General features: G+C 41.2%; 1 pseudogene; it reads right to left on the bottom strand.

The window, feature by feature from the left end:
* Positions 1 to 1,430: 1,430 nt before the first annotated feature.
* LOC137208411 (cytochrome b-c1 complex subunit 8 pseudogene) lies at positions 1,431 to 1,851 on the bottom strand (annotated as a pseudogene).
* Between the last annotated feature and the right edge of the window lie 17,125 nt (positions 1,852 to 18,976).

The following is an 18,976-nucleotide window of genomic DNA, read 5'->3' as shown; positions in this document are numbered from 1 at the left end:
GTAGGTCCTTGTTGGTTATCTGTTTTAAATATAATAGTGTTTATATGTCAATCCCAAACTTATAGTTACCAAAGGGGAAAGGTGGGGGAGAGAGATACATTGGGAGTTTGGGATTGACATCAAGCAGAGTTTCTATGTTACTGTCTTGTGGCTGAAACCCTTCTCCTTTAGGAAACCTCCGTCTTTGCCTTAGCCTTCAGCTGATTGGATAAGGCCCAGCCACATGACGGAGAGTAAACTGCTTCATTGAAAACCTACTGATGTGGATGGTAATACCTCCACAGCAACAACAGCTAGACTGACGTGATACCAAACAAGTGGGCACCATGACCTAGCCAAGTTGATATGTGAAATTGACTATCAAACCAACTAATGTTAAGAATAATATGTTAGTTAATGTTTCTGTAACACTTCCTTTTGGCCGGGCACAAGGAACTCATTTAATTCTCACAACAACCCTATGATCTGGGTAATATTATTATTCTCATCTTATGGATGAGATAACTAAGATAAAGGGAAAGTTAAATAACTTCCCAAGTTCACAGATGGTAAGAGGCAGAGCTGGGATTTGAACTCATGGAACCTAACTCCAGAATTTGGGTTCTTAGTCACCACAGTATGTTGAATTTGGGCGATTGAATGAACTTCCCCGACCTTTGTTCCTTTATGGGAAAACACATATAATAGCAGATAATGTGTTTTAGGGGAAGATTAAATTAGAAAATGCATGTGAAGATCTAACCATAATACCTAATAGATAGTAGGTTCTCAATAAGACTTAGCTCTCTTCCCCGACCTTAAAATTAATTGCTTTTATATTGTGTCTTAAGTTTAGAAATCCCTTCATTCTAGAGAGCCTCACTAAAACACTGAGGTCTTAATTTTTGTAATTATTTACTCACTATTAATTTCTCTGGGTAATTCCCAAGTTTCATTTGGGCTAGAACCTGTGTTACCCCACGCAGATCTGCAGCACTAAACTCAACCCTTGGCATATTGTAAGGTCTTCAATTCATGCACTAAATCAGTAAACAGATTTAGAAATGAATGCCTTTTATTGTCAGTTGATAGACAAGAAACTGAGGCACAAAGTGGTTAAATGACTTGCTCAAGGTATATGCAGTTTATAGACTGGTATATCCAGGTCTCCAGAATTTCATTGTTTCTGTTTGTTTGTTTCCTTCCAAAAGGCAGTGTTGGATGTAAGCAGAGGCATAGGCAATCTTAAGGTTCATCACCTCCCTGGCCAGTTGGAGTGTGAGAAACTTTAAATAACCTCCATGCCTGCTTTGGGTCACGATCAGTATCTGAGAGTTGTTGACTCCAAGAGCCCTCATTTGGAGTGGGCTTCTTCTCATCAGGCAGATGAATAGCTTTAGAACTCAGTAATTAAGGGGTCAATAATTCACGCAAAGCATTCCACATTTTTTTTTTTTTTTGTGGCCTCTAATAAGTTTATTGTGTCTTCGAGACACTACAATGTAGACTCCTCTCCCAGAGAAGAGTCTTTCAGAGACAAGGGACCATTACCCAGAGGAGTTGTTCATTTGTCATTTTCATAGGCAGCTGGATTCTTCCTCTTGGATTTCTCAAACTCCTGTGTTCCCCATGTGTAGACAAAATAAAACATACAAGTGGTGGCACGGCGCGAAGGCTGCACGCCTGAGTGCGGTGCAGCATGTTGGGCCTGCCCTTGCTGAAGAAGTGCGGGAAGGCGCGCTGCTCCAAGGGCGACAAGCTGTAGGTGATCACAGGCCGCACCCGCATCAGATGCCCAAACTCGCGGCCCATGGTCGCTGCGGCGCCGAGGTCACCTCTCCCTCTGCAGCGCAGAATCCACCGGCCTCCCATTCCACATTTAGACACAGATAACACGCACTTCAAAAAAGAGAGAAACAACCCTCACCTTTAACCAACTTTTCTTCCTCTTGCTCTCTCACTTTCCTGGAAACTGATGAGAAGTACCTCTGTAATTTAAGCCTAATGACGAAGTGCAAAATCATTACCTACTTTTATTGAATTGTCTTCTCCTTTATGGACTAATAGAAGGAATGACGCACTGCTACACAAACCCATGTGCTCATCCCCATTCAGCCCAGCTTTCTCCTGCCTAGGATTCACTGTCTTTGCTGTAGGAGACTGATCGTGGACTTGAAACACAACCACGGGACCAGTTCTGCCTTGGCCATTTATACTCTGAGTGGCCTCAAGTAAATGACTGAACCTCTCTCTGCCTTGCTTTCCTGACATAGAAAATGTGGGTGATAATTTCTACCCTAACTTCTTCATGGATAAGTGAGAATTCAATTAGGTAATTTATTTAAGAGTCCTTTGAATAAAATAATAAAACATATAAATAAAAAACAGTGTATAGACATAAGCCATTATTATTGTCACCAAGGGTTTTTTGAAAGGAAAATGCATCCTACTCAGTATTTGTTTCCTTTACACTATAACTTCAAAGTCCAGACTTTAAGTAGGGGTAAATAGATGACCAACTCACATTCTTCCAGGCGTTACCACCTTCTCATCATTCTGAATTTCCTCAGAATGCCAACGTTCCAGTCACCCTGTGTTTCCTGATCTCCTATAGAGTCTTGGTTCCTATTATTTATACTTTCTTTTCAACACCTCAACTCAAAACTTTATTGTTTTCCAAGAGGTCTTCCTGTTTCCAGTCTGTCCTAGACTGATCTTCATAATGGCTTTCCACTGCCTGGAGAAAATTCCAAATCCCTTAGAACTCTGCAGTTTGGAACTGTCAAGACATCACTGCTTTATGTTTCCAGGTTCCATAAGGAACCCCTCTGCCTCGCCCCATCCACAAATTTTGCTCGTTTTCCTATTCCTTTGGAACTTCAGTGAGGCTTTTTAGAGTCCTTCACAAAATCCTTCCTTCCTTAGCCTACAAGCCATTCAGTACACTGGGGTCTTACACGTGTTATGAAAACTCTAAGATTATCATTTCTCTCCCTCTCCTGAAAACTTCTGTCAGACCACACTGTCCTTAGACCAATATCCCTGAGAGGATTGTTAAGGTCCTTTATAACGTTCTTAGCTTATGCACTTCACCCCACACTTCTTCCCCAAACAAATCATTTCTTATCAAACTTCAACACCCCTTTGTTTCCTGATACTGCTCCCGGACCAATCTCTTTTCCTGGTTCAATTTCTCTTCCTGCCCCTTCTCGGCTTATCAGATTCTCAGCAGTCTTTATAAAAACAGCTCATGTAAAAATCTGCTCACAAACCTTGCTCTGTTGCTGCATGTTTTCCTTCACTGACCTCCAAGAATACAGAGGAGGTAGGATGGTGTAGGAGAGGCAGTAAGGTATTCTAGAAATAGAATTGCATTTGGGGTCACACAGAGCTGTGGTTGGAATCCCAGTTTGGCTTTTAATATTGGTGAGTCCTTGGGAAAATTTCATAACGCCTTGAGCTTCCTTTTCTTTATCTGTAAAATAGAAATATTAATTCTAACCTTACTTTGATGGTAGTGATAGAATGAGGCGATTTATATAAAACATCGGCCACATAATAGTTAATCAGTAAGTGGTAGCTACTTTCATTATGAGTACTGCCTCTGTCGCCCATTTGACATCTACCATATGCCACCTTGTGTTATTGTTCAGCTACTTTATGAGTTTATATGTCTCCTCTAAATATGGTTTTCATAAACGTGCTGTGTATTACACTTATTTTGAACGTCCCAGAGTGGTAAGCCCAGTGATGGTATCCCCACATTTATTAGAAACCTAAGAAGCCCATCTCTTGAAAAATTCATTTCAATCGTATGTCTTGCAAGTTTAAGTACAACACTTATGAAGTGTCGGTAAGTAGAAGTCCTTTAGGGTTAGTTTGGCATGTTCATTGAGCATCACTTTATAGTCCTATCCTGTTGTCTGTATGTCATCAGTTGAAACTTAGGAAGGGACTCAGACCAACTCTGCGGGTGATGATAGATTATTGAGTCCCCTCACCTCAACCACACTGAAGCAGTTTATAATTTACATATGTACTGAGCACACTGAGTGATTCATGATCACTCTGAAGTCTGAGAGCCCTTGATATAGGGGAAGCTGAGCAGCTTTGAGCCACACTATACCTCTCTGAACCATAATTTATTTTTTAAATATAAATTATCATAGTTATTTCTCATAGAGCTTGTATAAAAAAGAAGCTCTTAACCCATTGTCTGGTATGTGGTAGTTGCCTAAAAGCCATAGCTGTTATTATCCTTGTTAGATTGGAGGCTGTGATGATCGTGACCCAAGGAAGATGACTCAAAGACTTTACCAGCTAGATCCTTCTCAAAGACTAGTCTTGGACCAGAACCATGGGTGTCCTCTGAGAGCTTATTAGAAATGCAGAGTCTTAGGCTCTATGACTTAACAACTGAATTCAAATCTGCGTTTTGACGAGAGATCCAATGTTACTGGAAGGCGCATTATAGTTTGGGAAGCAGTGGTCTAGATCAGATTCTGAATCAGTAGGTCTAGGAAGGGACCCAGCCCTTGGCATTTCTGACGAGCTCCCAACGCTAGTACCAGTGCTATTCACCACATATGATGCTATGAGTTACCAGGTTGGATCACTGATCCCAAACTTGGCTACACACTAGAACCAACTTGGGAGGGGGCTTCAGAAATACGGATGATTAGTTTTCACTCTCAGAGGTTTCATTGGAATGGGATGCAGCCTCAGCCTCCAAACTTGTAAAATGAACTAGTTTATTCTAATATACAGAGAAGTTTGAGAACTGCTGCTGTGGATTAATTTGGTTGGAAACTTTTTTTTCATGCATTGATCAGAAGCAGCATTTCAGCCAAGATATTGCATAAATCCAAAAATTTTAAAAATCCTGAGATTTTACTAGGAATATTTCTGACAGGAAAAAAAGTAAACATGTATATGTACAACCACAAAGACGTATTGATCAATTTAAATCCTTTTAACTCCTGTCTTGATTCTTGCATGACAATAACAAAACAAAGTTGAAAGCCTGTGAGAGATTGTTCCAAGGTATAGTTAGGGTGGGGCTTGAGTCGAAGGATTTTGGAAGGAAGCGTCACAGAACACTCGAAACATTAGGGAATTTGTTCACTGAGTTTCTGCCAGATTTTCACTTGTCAGTACATCAGAATTAAGGTTGAGCCAGATAAATGGTTAACAACGTCAAATTTGATTGTTTCAATATGTTCTAAATCATGGCTGCCAGGGGGAATCTTGCTGGCTTTTGCATCTTCCTCCCTAAACCTCAAAAGAATGATAGATGGACATATTCTTTTCAAAGCGTAAAGGATACCTTTATTTAGAAACAAGTGATACTTTAGTGGGTGGGCTTGTGTGAAAATATTCCACCTACTGGTAAGACCCGTGAAAAATCGTATCGGGAGTTTCGTCTTTAAAAAAGATTGTAGCATCTCATCAGGGTGGATGTTTGTCCAATTTTAAGCAAAAGCGATATATTTTAAAGACATTTGTTAGATCATACATCATTACTCTAAAAAATTCAGTGGTTGACAGTACTCCAGATACGCCCCTCGTGTTCAAAAACAAACCAACCCTGAAGTTAAAAGTAAATCCCTAAATTTTGGCTATTCACATTAACTAATAATATACCAAAAGGCAACTTGGAATATACCTAGTATGTTTTCATTTTTTAATAACTTCACTGATGCTCAACTTTACAAGGAAAAAAAATTACCAAATAAGTTGTACCCATTCATTCAAAAATATTCATTGAATGTCTACTACATGCTGGACATTTTTTAGAGACCTTAAAATAACACTCTCTTCTATGCACTTAAACTTCCTCATGCAAAATGATTTCATTGTGGGTAAAAGGTGATGTTAATAATGATGAAGATTTGTTGAGACCTGAAATGTGCCAGGCACTGTGCTTGGTCCTTTATGGCCATCATCTCTTCAGTGGTCATGGCAACCGTGTGGGGATGGAACTAATATTATCCAAGCCTTAGGATGAGACAACTAAGGGAGATTCAGGGACTAGAAAAATAGTAAGCAGTGGGGCCAGAATTTGAAATCTGACAGTGTGAATCTGAACCCAACTTCTTAATCAAGATGGACGAAGCAAGTATATCTTAATTATACCGGACATGGTGTTCAAGCTGAAGGACTCCTCGTCCAAGTCATACTCTATTTATTGTAAAATAAAAGTGACTCTTGTTCACATGGAGAATTGTCTCTACTCAGTCTAGAAAGAACTCCATAGTATCAATGCTCTCCAGCTAGAGCCCATCCTGAACACAATGGTAGTTGAAAAAAGTCTTGTTTATTACTCGTTGCCGTGAGCAAAAACATACACCATGGGACCAGTGGGGTTTCTCAGTAAGACGGTGTTATAAAGAACCTATTAAAGAATTTGGGCTTTGGTTGGGTAACAATAAATGAATGCCTATTGTTTATTAATATAATACAGTAACAACAACAAAAAAACTTCCCAATCAAAAACATCGTGGTCTTTGGACATCTGTTTGACCAATAAAATGTATTGACTCCAAGAGCTTTGTGGAGCTTGTGTCACCAGAATGCCAAGTTAGCTTTGAAAGCTGACCAGCGTGAATGACCCACTAGTGTTTTCCACACTTAGTACAATGAAATTATCATGCAGTATTACAAGCATGAGGCTGGATTTCTCAGACTTCTGGGCATGGCTGAGTTTTGATGGTGGTGTGCCGGAAAATGAGAAACAGAATGAAAAATCCTCACCCCCTTAGCAAATATTCATCCTGTTCTAATGCGCCACGGTACCTCTGGATCTCTCCGATATTGATAGCCCTCTTTATACAAGTGAATTCTGAAAGCTGTCTCATTAATGCAGTGAATGGATAGTGGTGTTTAACTGATGCCGTTTTCCTGGTCTCTCTTATCAACGTGTAATAATCCATCATGGAGGTCAATTTTATTCCTGGGCATTTCTCATGGCAGAACGTTTCTTCCAGAAACCAAAGCTTCCCTTCCACTTCCCTTTATCATCACTCTTTCCCTCTTTTACAGAGGAGGTACTCCTGCTCTGTCTCTCTTCCTCTCTCCCTCTCTCTGAATTAATGCCCTCTGGGCTCATCTTTATGCTGCTTATGACGTGTTTGACAATCACTGATGCCTCCCTCGGCTTCAGCTCATGGGTTAAGCGATGGAAGCCTGAGCTTTCCTGACAGATTAGAAGGTGCTTTGTAACAAGGGGAAAATCAAATCAAATGCTTGTCATAGGGCATTCCAAGCTATGTTAGAAGGCAGAAAGGGCATGAGAGAAAAGGAGCAGCTGGGAGAAAGTGAAAATGCAGTCTAATATATGAGAAGAAAACTCCTGAAGAACGGCATCAATTGGTGAAACAATAGAGACACTGCTCTATTGCGTAGCAAGAAAGCTACGCAGATTTAGAAAGCACGAGATAGAGAAGTGGTTAACAAATGACAGTATCACCAATCAAAGGAATTTATGCAGCCATTAAAAATGGTGACTATGAAAAAAGTATAATAGTATGAAAAAATGCTTATTAGGTTATGATAAGTGGGAGAGTGATATAAAATTACAAAAGCAGTGTGACTACAACTAGGTAAAACTTCTGCATAGAGAAAAGGATGAATCTATACCAACGAAGTCAGTCTAGCATAGTTAACTGGTAGAAATTCATATATATTTCCTTTTTAAAATGTCCTATAGTTTCCACTGTCCTTTAAAGTACCTGCCACCCTAATCCTTTTGGGGAAAAAAGCCATGTCTATTTTCATGCACCAGCCCTTAACACTTCCACACAGGGGGTATCTCACATCTGGTTCCTTGTATTTTATTGGCTGAAGCAAGTGACACAGTCAAACCTGAATTCAAGGTGTCAGGAAAGTAAAATCTTCCTGCAAAAAGAGGAACTAGATCATGGTAAGTGGTAATACAGTCTACCGGGAAGTTAAATGGAAGTTTGGAATCCTTACTGGGGCTTGATTTGTGAAACTACACATATATACATACACACACGCATGTGTAGAGTGAGTTTGTGTGTGTGTGTGTGTGTGTGTGTGTGTGTGTGTATCCAAGTATGGAAATAATTCACATTCCCATGGCCCAGTGAACAATTTTGGTGCTATGTATTTTTTTCTTTTTGTATATCCATATTTTAAACATTTTCTGTAGTGAAGTTTTATTGTTGTTTCAAGTCTTTAAAAAAATCGATTTTGTTGTTGTTGCAAAACAACTGGTTAAATAGTTGAACCCAAAGTCTGAGCTTAGATTCAGTCATCCCCATAACTGAAACTGATGGACAATGCGGTTGCTGGGATACGGCCACCCAGATGAATCAGATCAGCTCCTCACATGGTCAGCCATCTTTGAAATAGACACCTTTCCCACACAGGGCAAGAGGTACTTGCACGAGCTTGGTATGAACCAGATCTCTCAGCACAGTTTAAGCCGTGTGCTCTGGGGGGCTGCTACTACTGGTTGCTCAAGTTTTCACACTCTCATAACACACCTGAACAACCGGACAAGTGTAGCAAGGAGGAGTAAATAGGACAACTGCAAAGTGCTCTCTGGAGAGAAATGCTCACGTAAATGGAAAGCGGCCATCACATTACTCACTCATAGCAATCTCTAGATTGCCGTCTCAAGGTCCTTCCTGAGTCATGCTAAGTGGAATGAATTTTGGAAATGCAGTTTACATTAACTACCTTTTACTTATCTGTCGATGACAAACTGGACTCCTGACAAATCTTCTCCCCTGCAATGCACTGTGTGCTAGTAGCCAGCTAGGCTTAGAGCGCTCTAGTAAAGAAGGTACGTTTATGACTGGAACTCAATTCTGGCTCATTTTCATCATGATACTTTATGATGATGCAGCTGGAGAAAAAAGGTCTGCGGCAGATAGGGAACATATAGGACGTACCAGAGGTGCAGTATGTTTTTACCAGGCTACCTTGTATTTGTGTAACATATGCACAGCATACAATGCAAAACAGTTGAAACTGCTGAGACGCAAAATGAGGCAAAAGGAAACTAAGTAAAAATGTCAGATGGAGCCACTATAAGGTTGCTCTACCACATGCATGCCTTCTTCACATCTGCTGAGCCAGGCTTTGGGCTGGAGCTGTTTGGGCATCAATGGGAAAAGGAAAACAAAACCATTTCATACAACATAGTGAATAAAGTATTAAAACAAAAACGAAAGTGTTTAGGAATCAAGTTATTTCTAGTAAAGAAACACCAAGAATTATCCCTCATGGGTTATTTTAGACATCGATTTCATGGGATGGTTACGAATGTGAGCCCAGGAGCCAAGCTGCCTGGGTTTGAAACCAGCCTGACATTTCCTCACTGTGTTGTCTTGGGCGAGACTCTTCAAACCCCTTCAGGCTCTTCTCATCACTAATTTGTAACAACAGCGCTATAGCCTCATAGGATTGTTTTGAGGATTATGTTGACTAGTCCATGAAAGGAGTTCAGCATTATGCTTGTTCATAATAGTAGCTAAAACTTAGTTTATTTTTTATTTTTATTTTTTTGCGGTACACGGGCCTCTCAGTGTTGTGGCCTCTCCCGTTGTGGAGCACAGGCTCCGGACGCGCAGGCTCAGTGGCCATGGCTCACAGACCCAGCCGCTCCGCGGCATGTGGGATCCTCCCGGACTGGGGCACGAACCCGTGTCCCCTGCATCGGCAGGCGGACTCTCAACCACTGCGCCACCAGGGAGGCCCTAGTGAGTTTATTTTTAACGTAAGCAAAATTTTTCACAATTTTCACTAATCAAAATAACATGATTCAAAGTGCATTGATATAAAGTGATAGTGTTGAAAAGGCTTTCGGTTCAGTAACTGCAGTTCTATAAAGTAGCAGGAGGCTGGGCAACACAACAGGATTGGGTAAGAAGTTTTGGAGGTATAACCTAGGAGCATATATGGGAACAGCTGGAGCAACATTTCCCTGAGTATACTACATTGGGTTTTGTGTCAAAATGGTTCCTTACCAAACAGATTGGGAAAATTCTAGGTTAATAAATTGAGGCGTTTTTCTCTACTTCACAAATTCTCAGATATTTTTGTACACCCTTTTGTATTCTGAATCAATGGACGGTAATATACATAATAATTTGCCAAACTTGATTGACCAAAGAATTCTTTCTTCACTGGACATCTTGTAGATTTATGTCCCAAAAGACACACTTAGGAAACGCTGATTGAAGGAGGTGACAGATTTGCACTTCCTCCAGGCAATTGGTCATAAATATTGTTTCTATCAACTGAGATTTTGAGTTTGAATTTAGGGTTTGGGCACAGCTGCAGTCTGACTCCAGTTAAACATCTCATTTCTCAGCCTAGTTGGAAGAAGTGATTGACATTTTCCTGTAAATATTGAAGAAACTGAGGAAGATGTGTCATTGACTAATCTATATCATTTTAAACCAACAAACTGGTCTGGGTTAGATTTGTAAATCACTTTCTTTTCCCCCTGTGTTCTCTGGGATTTTGGTGAAATCTTATGGAACTATGAGATACCATTACCGCACAAATGTTCCATGTTAATGATATACATCTATATAAGTTTATGCCATGAATACACGCACACATATGCTAATTGTAAAAAAATCCCAAATTTTGAAGTATACAAAAGAAAAAAAGGTAAAAAAGTAAATTTTCCTTTTAATTAGGCCTTATATTTTTGCTGTCCATTCCTTTAACTGAATGAGTATATAAACAGGTAGTTTAGAAAAAAAAATAACAGAATTGTATGGTATATATCTTTCTATACTTAGCTTTTGTACCTTAAAATATTTCCTGTGGATCTTTCTTTGTCTTTGTCTCTGTCTTTTTTTTTTTTTTTTTTTTTTTTTTTGTGGTACACTGGCCTCTCACTGTTGTGGCCTCTCCCGTTGAGGAGCACAGGCTCCGGACATGCAGGCTCAGCGGCCATGGCTCACGGGCCCAGCCGCTCCGCGGCACGTGGGATCCTCCCGGACAGGGGCACAAATCCACGTCCCCTGCATCGGCAGGCGGACCCTCAACCACTGCGCCACCAGGGAAGCCCTCTGTCTGTCTTTTGATCATGGAAAAAAGAGGACCCGTGGAACTATAAAGCATGATTTCATAAAGAGAAGTTTGCATGGGGAGGTATGAATTGAATAAAATTCTGGGTTGAGGACTTCTGAGATTTTTATAGGAAATGGGAGTCACCAATAATTCCTAAGCTGTCACAAAGCATCAAGCAGCAGAGTTTTAGCCCAGTTCTGGCAGTGAGAGGTGTGATGAAATAGCGTTTTTTATAATGCCTGTTCATCCTTTTATGCACTGAGGATCGTCATTTTTAAAATAAGTAAACACAGTTATAAATTGTGAAATGATGGCCGTCAAAGTCACACTTAAGTTTTTGTCTGTTTCTTGTTTGGGAGAATGCTCTCTGTTTTCAGAAACATTGGAAGGTTACAAACTTCCATGTTCTCTGAAAGTTAGCTAACATGTCAGTCTTTTCTACTAGACAGAGTTCAGCCTGGGGTTTCTTCTGGGAAGCGTCTTCCCTCTTCCTGGACCGATGAGTCCCCTGAGATGTCCAGGATGTTTACAGACACCTTCTGAGTTCATGCTTTGAGGCCATAATACACTTAGAGTTTGCCTGGTTATTTCACCTGGTCCAAACATCAGGAGGTTTCATCCTCCCCAATGCTGTTTGTGGCCAATCACATTTTCGGCTTCTTCAGCACCTCTCCGTAACTCACGGCCTGCCATCCTTGATGAGCATCAACAAAGGCAATGCCGTGCGTGCCGCTTGTCATGTTTGAAGAGGTGCATGATACCCTGTGGTTACCGCCAACTGGGGTAAGGGATGACTTTCTTGCACAAGAGCTAATTGATGTCAAATCACATCACCTCGCATTGTGGAGACAGGCACACATCAGAGCGACCCAGGCTTGTCCCCGTCTCTGCCCCGCCAGGGCCCAGCTGGTATTTCAGAGTTGCCACAATTTAGCATTGAGCCCCCCCCAACCCCCAAGCTTCAGAACCAAAACAAATTTTGCTTTAAATTGCCTTAATCTTCAGGTCAAACAGATTTCAGGGGCTCAAACAACTGAGCCCATATAATTACCGCAGATGCCTTCCTCTTTTCGGTAGCCGACTCTAGGAGGAAGAGGGCTGAATGTCGAACTTAGAACGAAGGTTAATTAAGGTAGGAGAACAGCTTTGCTCCCACGGAGTGCTTTTCCACTGGCGTTTTTTGTTAGGTGCCTTGATCCGTGTGCACTCAAGCTACTCGTGTCTTAAACTTACAAGAAAAGAGGATAAATGAGTCACTTTGAAAGCAACCTCTTCATTTCAGAGATTCCCTTACAGAGCTCTGTGAAATTTCTACTTAGAACTCTTCGAAAATGTGATTTCTTATTGAAAGGAATGACAAAGAATAGAGACAGTGATCTCCAAGAGACAAATAAGTTCCATTCAGATTCTTGGAGCCCCAACCCAGGAGCCTTTCTTCCAGGACCACTTTCTCCAGCTCTCTAGGCTCCTTCTCAGGCTGCATGTCTAAATTCCAAAGCACTCCTCACCATCTCCACCCTGTCTAGTGCCCCTGTCTTATCCTCTGTGGCAGAGGATGTGTCCCAATATTTATTTTCTTTATTAATTGTTCTCATTGCGTGTGATCTGTTTCCTCCACTAGGATGCAAGCTCCCTAAGGGGACAGGGAATTTGCCTGTATTGTTCACCACTGATTGATCAGGGCCGAGCCTGTGGTAGGTGCTCAATTAATATTTAAGTGAAGTGGAAGAAAGGGGTAGAGGAAGGAAGGACAGGAGGGTAAAAAAGAGGGTGAGAGGAAGGAAAGAAAGAAAGAAAGAAGATGGGGAGGAAGAGAGGAGGTAGGAAGGAAGAGAAATTCACATTTGCATTTTTGCTTGGTGTGTAAGTCAAGGTTTTTCAGAGAAACGGAACCAGTGGGATATATCCATACATAGAAATATATGAGATTTATTGTAAGAATTGGCTCACTTGATTATAGAGGCCAAGAAGTCCCACACTCTGTCGTGTGTGAATTGGAGAATCAGAAAAAAAACAGTAGTATAATTCAGTCCAAGTCCAAAGACCTGAGACCAGGAGAGCTGGTAGTATAAGTCCCAGTCCGAACCTGAAGGTCCAAGAACGAGGAGTGCCCAAGTCTGAGGGCCGAAGAAAGATGGATGTCCCAGTCCAAGCAACAAGAGCAAATGCGTCCTTCCTCTGCCTTGTTATTCTCTTCAGTCCCTCAGTGAATTGGACGATGCCCACCATCCTGTTCATTGACGGATGCTGGTGACGTGCATCTTCTTTCCTCAGTCTACTGATCCATACGCTAATCTCTTCCTGAAACCCCCTCGCAGACACACCCAGAAAAAACCACATCCCTGGGCATCCCTTAGTCCAGGAGAAGTTGACACATGAAATTAGCCATCCTAGCTGATGTTAATGGCAGCTCAGGACCACCTCTCCTTGTGATGCGGGCAGGCGTCTCTGCTGTCATTGGCCTGGAGGCCCGGCCTTAAGCTGGTTTTGGATGATGAGATGAGCTGCAGCTGTTCGTGCTGTTCGGCTTCTGAGTGGAAAATGGCCAAGCTTCCTTTTTATTGCTCATGCGTTTGTCATAAGTTTTATATAACAAAAAAAAAGTCAGCTGTGGGACTCAGGGATGAGGCATCCAACAAGGAAGGTCATGGCAGCCAGTCCTGTGTGTGTTGAGGGGTGGAGGAGGGGGCAGAAGAAAAGCAGGCCAGCTCCTCCCGCGCAGCTGATTCTAACTTTTGTTCTAATTTCACCACTGACGCCCAGCTTGCCACATGGCTTCCTGTGTCAGGTTGGCTGCCAGCTTTAAACACCAGCTTAATTAATTTAGTTGGAGATTTACAAGAAGAAAAATGAAAGAGAACTAAGCCAAGTGCTTAACTTTAATTCAAAACAAATAACCTGATTTCTTTTTTTTTTTTTTTGCGGTACGTGGGCCTCTCACTATTGTGGCCTCTCCCGTTGCGGAGCACAGGCTCCGGATGCGCAGGCTCAGCGGCCATGGCTCACGGGCCCAGCCGCTCCGCGGCACGTGGGATCTTCCCGGACCGGGGAACGAACCCGTGTCCCCTGCATCGGCAGGCGGACTCTCAACCACTGCGCCACCAGGGAAGCCCTACTTGATTTCTTTTAAGGAAGAGCTCCTTAAGCTTCGCAGAAGTATTGGCAGCTTTTTTTTAAAGATACATCTTAATACGTGGTTATTTCCACGTGACTTGTAGAAGCTGCAGTTCCTTCAGCGTGAGCCTAAAAAGCTTGCATGAGGACCTTTTGTTTTGTTTTTTAACTGTTCTGACAAAATATTGTTTTAGGGCTGATGCCGCACATTAGGAATTCTGTGTTTGAGATGCTGGATGCATTCAGATTAGAACCCATCGTGGCAACCCAGAGGTTTGGTCCGAAAGGTACAGACCCAGTTTTCTCTGAGATGCTCTGGAGATACTTTGCTCTTTGTGGCACATAAGACTCACTTGAGAAACTTGTTAAACTCTAGATTGCTGGGTCCCACTCCAGGGATTCTGATCTAGTATGTAAGGAAGGAAGCCCAGGAATTTTTACTTTTCAATATGCCAGATCATCATGGTATGATGTATTTTAGAAACACTGCTCTGGGGGATTAAAAGAAAACAATATAATATAAATCTTGTGTGTATAAATGTAATAAGTGTATTCCTGAAACTGCCTTCTAAACAGCCCCCAAACAGGCAACTTCTTCTCAACAAGTGGACCTTGTCCTTCTTCTACTTAAGACCCTTCAGTGGCTCCCTGAATCTTTCAAGGTCCCTTTCAAATGTCTTTGCTTAGCATTTGCTCTTCATGCTTTGTAAAAAGAGTTTATTAAACATGTAGATTACTGGGCCTCACTGAATCCGGTTTCCTGGATCTGGACAGAAATCTCTTCCTTTGTAAATTCCCTAGGTGATTTTGATGTATATCAAAATTCGAGACCTTCTATTTGAGATTTTCTCTGGCCCTTTTCCCACCACTGATTGCATGCATTTTCTGCACAAACATCCTAACCTGCTTAAGATGTCTCTAATACCTCAGACTGTTTCAAGTCTTCCAGGAAGTCCCACCATATCTCCCAAGCAGGTAATTCTTCATGTTGCTCACAAACTTAGCCGAGGCCCCATATCCTCCAGGAAACCCTGTCTTGCCTCCCCAGTCTGAAACCCATGCATCTCTTCTGTGTTCTCATAGCATCCTCTAAATATCTCCAGCTAGAACTTCTCCTGCTGCATCGACATTGTCAGTTTATTCAGAATTCCTTGAGATCTGGGAGCATATATCATTTACATGTATCTGTAATCAACACAGAGCTTGTGTGCATATGCAAGTGTTTAGGTTAACGGCTGTGGAATGAATGAACTAGAACTATAAGGCAGAACAGTAGACAAATAGCTGTACATAGAAAGATGTGGTTTTACATTATAAAATCTCAAAGTATATTTGACTGGAGAAGTTTTTATTATAGGATGGAATGGATTGGAGATCATTGCTTGAAGGGGGTGAACACTGAGCTTGGCCTTGACCAAAGAATATGGTGAGAAGAAAGGAACCAGTTGACATAATCAATGGGAGGCAGTTTGAGGAACCTAGCATGTGGATACCTCGAGAAGAGCTAAGTATAAATGAAGTAGCAAGGTCAGAATCTGGTCCAGAGAGTCAGAAGTCTAGAGGAAGACTTTATTTAGACCATGGGCGCTGAGGATGCTGGTTTGCCTTAGGGGGCTTAGTTTTCACTCTGAGAATGTCATCTGAAGATTAGCCTTATCTGTGCAGCCTTAGCTCACATGGTACTTTCCGTGAACTGTGTGATTCCTGGGCAGAAATCAGTGACAATGATCTATTATCTTATAAATCTTTCCTTTTCTTCTTGCTTACCTTGAGGTAACTCAGCTCCATGATATACAACCTGTTTTTATCTGTAGAATATCAAGGAACGATGTCAGAATATGAGGATTTCAGTTTGTTTATTATGTAAAGAAAGCCAATATCTTGATCTAGAAGATTGAGAGAGGGATTGAGAGAGAGAGAAGTGCAGGAGAGGCAGGGATTAAAAACAATGAGAGAAAGAAAAGTTTTAACAAACTCTTGGCATTATTTATTTCAAGCATGTTTATTTCTTAAAGAAAATTAGAAGTTCATGTCTTTCACTTTTCTGGGAGAAACCCAAAACTTTGAGATGAGAAGTTTTGAGAAAGAAAGAAGCGTTTTCAAAGAAAGCAAAGAGAAATGTATATTAAAGGTGGTCAAGTGAATTAACAAGTGAATCCATAATCTAAAGGTGGATTGTTTCACATTTTTCTAATTTCTTTTGTAAATCAATGGTGCCGTTCTGTATCTTTGACTGTGAGCCAACTTAAACTGCATGGTTTCTCCTGCCAGCGCCTCAAGTTTGCTTCTGTCATGTCTGCAGGAACTTTTTTGTCAGGATCTCTCAACCAAACCTCTCCATCAGACCCAGGATTAAAATCAGACCACTTAACAGATCACACCATTTTAGGTGGCACTGATTTTTTTGGACTTAACCTTACTTTTAGCTTAGGTCTTAGTTTTAGATTAGGTCTAGTGAAACTGAGATTTTTGAGGGTCATAATATTGAATTTCATAATCATCAGAAGATTAAGGAAAAAATGAGATATCAACTACCTTCAGAAAATAATCCTTGAAATTCTGTAATGCTGGAAGACCAGCTGGTTTGTAGAGTAGACTTACAATAAATAATGGATCAACATTCCTCCCCCAGCCTTCTATATCTTGATTCTAATCTGTCATTCCTCTCTTCATCCAGATCAGAAAACTTGAAATCAATTTAGGTATTCTATCAACCCATCCAGTTTGTCACTCAGTTTTATCCCTTTGAGCTCCTCCAAAGCTCTTCAGTTCAGGTCCCCTCCCTACTGCTGCTCCTCCCTTTAGACTTTCACTGAGGTCAGTGCAGATGCCTTTTGACAATTCTCCATGCCCTCCATTCCCCTATCTCCACATTCATTCTTCCTACTGTTCCTAGACTTATATTTATTAATATATAAATATGATTATGTTATAGTTTTTAATGTTTTCCTACAACAGGCCATTTTTATGGTCTTAAATTTTAGTCTTGAGGATCTAGCCTTTGTACCTACCCATCTTCAAGTTTCTCTGTCCTCCCTCTCATGCACCTTCCTCTTTGTCACCAGAACTACTTACAGATCGTAGACTGCAGCAGGCTCTCTTGTCTAACGTTGTCCTCATGCTTGTACAGTTATTTGCAACATGCACATCAGTCTTCTTCATTTGCCAACCCCTGAGCATCCTGCAAGATTTAGCTCCTCCAGGAATCCTTTAGGTAACACTCCTCTGATTGGCCTTCATCTGTGCTCCAAGAACACCCTGAGCTTAATGCTATTCTGTAATTATCACAACAAACTAGAATTGTCTTGTGTCTGCTTCCTTCACTAGCTACAAGTTCCTTATAGGCATGTCTTTCACCTCTGTGTGCCCAATGTCTAATATAATGACTTGTCCATTTGTGTAGTGTGTTGCCTAGAATAGAACCCTTTCTTTCAGAAATCACATAGGTATCATTTTATATGATTCTGGTGTGTCTGATCTAGGGCCCTTTAAATTTAGTGATGGACATAAGCCCAGGTCAGGATAATCAGTAGCCTCCCCAAGACTGTTATGAGAGAGCTTTGGGGGAGATGTTCTCCTCTTTTAGAGTCCAAAGCTCTAAGGACATCCAAGCTGAACATCTGATGGCTATCTACCCCTTCTGAATGGAGAAAATCATCTTGAAGAAGACACTGAGGCCAATACTCCAAAAGAAATGGAACCTACAATCACAGGAGTTACGAGAGAGAGAAAGAGAGGGAGAGAGAGAGAGAGGGAAGGCCATTTGACCTTTTTCTTCAATACCCTGTATGCAGCCACAGATGAGATTATTCCATACCTCTATATTTCTCATTTATATAAGCAAATAAACACTTCAAATACTGTAATTAGAAAACAAAATAAATAAGGAGAACTATTAATACTTATAAAATGGATGAATTTAAAAAGACATCTTTCATAAGGTGACGTGGGGGGAAAGACAGGGAGGGTTAAGAAGGATTAGGGCATCAGAAGGCATATGGCAGTCAGGATAGAATCCATATCCTAGAAGAGCTTCTAATACAGAAAGAAAGACGCACACACAGAAGGGAAGGACATGTATAAATCAGTGGCTTATGGACTAAGGATTTGTAGTTGAAGAAACCTAGAGCAACCTGAGTGGCATGAAGTTCGGGGCATAGACACGCTGCTTACAGACTGACAAGTCAACGATTCTTCTGAAAGGGGGAAAATTAGGATTTAACATCATAAAATGCATTTAGTTAATTTATGTCATAATTCTATTTCTAGCATGTACCAAATTTAGGGTTAAATTTGTAGCATCTCTGTAGAAGTGTATCCTGACAGATATATATTCAGAGTTACACTTTCGGTCAAAGAACAAAGTGATGCAAACCACCAGGAACGGGTTCAGAATACAGCGAGCCTGACTGGGTCCCATTTGTCATGGTGAGTGAACAGTGGTAAAAGAGGCACAGACATTACACTCCGAAGTGAACTTCAGCTTCTGACCCTTTGTGACCACAAACAGCCAAAGGAAGGGCACAGCCAGAACGAAGGGGCCAGCGTCAGCCGTGGGAACTGTGTCCTCTCTCTGCCCTCCACATGGCAGTTCTGGGAATTCATATCCATTTCCTGACTCTGTCAGCTTATAATTTGCGCACACAGAGGATAGGAAAACCCTTTTCCGCCTTTAATAAGGCTATTTATGGGTAATGAAAATGAGTTGATTCTAGCAGATACTTACTTCGCATGAGGAAGTCAGTTTCTATCTTAAGACTAGGATACGAAATGTGCTTACAAATCACATGGGGGTACTAATTCTAACTGTGATTCATCTGGTTAA

This window comes from Pseudorca crassidens, chromosome 16 (assembly GCF_039906515.1).
Source record: "Pseudorca crassidens isolate mPseCra1 chromosome 16, mPseCra1.hap1, whole genome shotgun sequence".
Taxonomy (NCBI): Eukaryota; Metazoa; Chordata; class Mammalia; order Artiodactyla; family Delphinidae; genus Pseudorca; species Pseudorca crassidens.
The sequence above is the reverse complement of the archived record's forward strand: the minus strand, read 5'-3'. Positions and strand labels throughout refer to the sequence as shown.